Source organism: Myotis lucifugus, unplaced genomic scaffold (assembly GCF_000147115.1).
Source record: "Myotis lucifugus unplaced genomic scaffold, Myoluc2.0 scaffold_25, whole genome shotgun sequence".
Taxonomy (NCBI): Eukaryota; Metazoa; Chordata; class Mammalia; order Chiroptera; family Vespertilionidae; genus Myotis; species Myotis lucifugus.
Genome location: NW_005871073.1, coordinates 4,058,859 through 4,062,484, shown reverse-complemented (window position 1 = coordinate 4,062,484; position 3,626 = coordinate 4,058,859).

The window sequence follows — 3,626 nt, the reverse complement described above, 5'->3', positions numbered from 1 at the left end:
CGGCTGACTGACAGGAGGTTTCTGGGGTTTTGTTTATCTTCTATAAATGTTACAATGTTTCCAACTGAAGCTCAGAGGCCGGCAAGGAAGGCGGGGAATGTTGGAGTCCTCTGTCATTGAAGGAAGCAACCCTCATGCTCGCTTCAAGCTGCCTGGCTGCTGGCCGCCATCTTGGTGACAGTTAATTTGCATATACTCACTGATTAGCCAATGAAAAGGGTAGCAGTCGTACGCTAATTACCATGTTTCTCTTTTATTAGTGTAGATAGGTTATATCAGAAAGAGGCAATTTCCTTGGGTTTCAAAACTACTCCCCTAACTCTTAAAGGAAAGTGATTAGTTTGAATATACTTGTTACCATTTTGAAGGACTGTGGTGAGGGAATTAGAAATATTTCTCTAGGGGGAAAATAGGTTATTGTTCAAAACTGTTGTAATAACACAACCACTGCTATTCACTACTTATGTTGAGTTTTTCTCTTTTTGTTAGGTGTTTTTAAGATTTTTTTAAAAATATTTTATTGATTTTTTACAGAGAGGAAGGGAGAGAGATAGAGAGTCAGAAACGTCGATGAGAGAGAAACATCAATCAGCTGCCTCCTGCACACCCCCCACTGGGGACGTGCCCGCAACCAAGGTACATGCCCTTGACCGAAATTGAACCTGGGACCCTTCAGTCCGCAGGCCGACGCTCTATCCACTGAGCCAAACCGGTTTCGGCTTTTAAGATTTTTTAAAATTGAATTTTAGAGAGAGATGAAGGGGGGAGAGGGAGAGAGAGAGAGATATCGATATGATATCATAACATCCATCAGCTGCCTATTGCACACCACCAACTGGGGATCAAACCTGCAACCTGAGCATTTCCCCTGACTAGAAATCAAACCCAAATCAGCAAACTTTTGGTGCATGTAATGACACCAACCAAGCCATACTGGCCAGGGCTAATATTAAGTTCTTAGCAACTGTCAGGCACTAGCCTAAACATGTTTACAGATTAATGTGTAAGTACATTAAGTGTCAAAAGTCAGATCTAGATGTGTCTAATTCCAAAGCCCATGTTTCTCAGTGATAACTATATCCTGAATCTTCCTTTCTAAACTGGCATGGTGCTGCATTTTATCAACTCCCTCACCCCTGACCACGCCCCCTCCCTGCATATCTGCCTACTGTGTCTTCTCTTTTTTTTAAAAAAAAAAAATATATTTTATTGATTTTTTACAGAGAGAAAGGGAGAGGGATAGAGAGTTAGAAACATTGATGAGAGAGAAACATCAATTTAGCTGCCTCCTGCACACTCCCTACTGGGGATGTGCCTGCAACCAAGGTATATGCCCTTGACCGGAATCGAAACTGGGACCCTTCAGTCCGCAGGCAGACGCTCTATCCATTTAGCCAAACAATTTAGGGCTGTGTCTTCTCTTTTTACCTCTTATTCTGGATGTTGAATGATAAATCCCAACACGCTACTTTTTTTTCTTAACATATTTATCAGAGAGGAAAGGAGAGGGAGAGAGAGAAACATGAGAATCACCGATCGGCTGCCTCCCACACAACCTACACTAGGGATTGAGCCCACAACCCAGGCATGTGTCCTGGCCGAGAACCTAACTATGACCTCCTGGTTCACAGGTCGATGCTCAAGCACTGAGTCACGCTGGCCAGGCCTATCACTCTACGTTTGTAAATACAGGGGTGAGCAAAGTAGATTACAGTTGTGATACAAATAAACCTCGGTTCTCAAGTGTGTCTCATCTCAACCAAGTTGTTCTCGACCAAGTTGTTCACAGAAAAAATAGTCTTGGTTTTCGACCAAAACTTCAGTTTTCAACCTGACAACCCTTTCTTGTTGATACCTCACCAAGACACAAAAGGGTCTCTTAGGCAACAAAGAAAGGAGAGAATGCTTTTGTTGCTGGTAAAATCGAGGATTAGTACAATTTTAAAACTGAAGAGGCCATGGAGTGCTAATATTGCTAAGGGTGTGAAAGTGCTTACAAAACAATCACAGGCAATTGAATATGTAGAAAAACTTGATTGGATAAATCAGTGGTTCTCAACCTTGGCTGCACATTAGAATCACCTGGGAATCTTTTTAAAATCCTGGTTTCTGCCTCATCCTCCGGAAATTCTGTTTCTTTGTTACTAATGTTGTGGCCCCACCCCATAACAAGAAACAGATTTCCGGGAGAATGGGCCCATAAGTCAGGATTTTAAAAAGATTCCCAGGTGATTCTAATGTGCAGCCAAGGTTGAGAACCATTGGAAAAAAAAGAAAAGCAGTTATAGCATTTCTGAGGCAGTGATACATGAAAAATTTGTATAAGGCAGTAGGGGGTGGTTTAATAAATGTAAGAAAAGTATTTATAAATTAAACAGTACATTAGACATAAATTGTATATAAGAAAGGTTAAAACAGAATTATTGGGGATCTGGAATGGATTAATTCAATTTACATTATTTCTTTTGGGGAAAAAATGATTCATTTTTTTTTAACAAATTGCTTCTCAAACAGCCTTCCAGAATGAATTAAGTTTGAGAAACAAGGTTCCACTGTAATACAATAATAAATAATAATAAGAGACTAAACTATATATTCCTTGTATTCACAACTGTAAACCTGCTTTTGCCCTCCCCTGTACATAGTCTCAATTAGGGAGCTCCTTCACTGCCTTTCTTTCAACTGTCACTTCTTTTCTTTTTTTTTTTTTAATATTTTATTGATTTTTTTACAGAGAGGAAGGAAGAGGGATAGAGAGTTAGAAACATCAATCAGCTGCCTCCTTCACACCCCCTACTGGGGATATGCCCGCAACCAAGGTACATGCCCTTGACCGGAATCGAACCTGGGACCCATCAGTCCACAGGCCGACGCTCTATCCACTGAGCCAAACCGGTTACGGCTCAACTGTCACTTCTTTTAAAATGATTCTCAAGGATATTTCACTACCCATAAGGTCTCTTCCAAACTCTAGTCTCAAATTCCTAACTCTGCTGAATATATCTAGTCACAACCCTTTGAAAAGCAATATAGTTATGAGGAGTATGGACTCCAGAACCAGTATATCAGTTACTTTTGCTATAATTAGACCATGTAACAACCGAAATACCCCCCTCATGGGTATACAAGGGCATTTATTTATTTTACAAGTCTGTGGAGTTTTGCTATTCAGGTCATGGCTGATCTCCTGGACTTATATGCAATCAGTTGTGGGTTGGCTAGGCAGGTCTTCTGACTTTGGCTGGGCTCACCCTTTGTCTTGGGTTGAGCTGATCTAGGCTAACTTCTTCTGAGATGACTGGAGCAAATCAACTGTTTCTTGTGTTCTTCAGCAGGCTAATCCAGGCATGTTCTCTTGGTCATGGAAGAGGAGCAAGTTGTTTTCACATCTGCATGTGTTCTATCTGCTAATTTTCACTGGCCAAAGCAAGTTACATAAGGTGGAACTCAGAAAGGGGGGAGGGGGCCTTTAGACTCCACATTTTAATAGAAAGGTTTTTATTGATTTCATAGAAAGAGGAAGGGAGAGGATGAGAGGAATAGAAACATCAGTGAGAGAAAATTATCCATTGGCTTCCTCCTGCATGCCCCCTACTGGGAATCGAGCAAGCAACCCAGGCATGTGC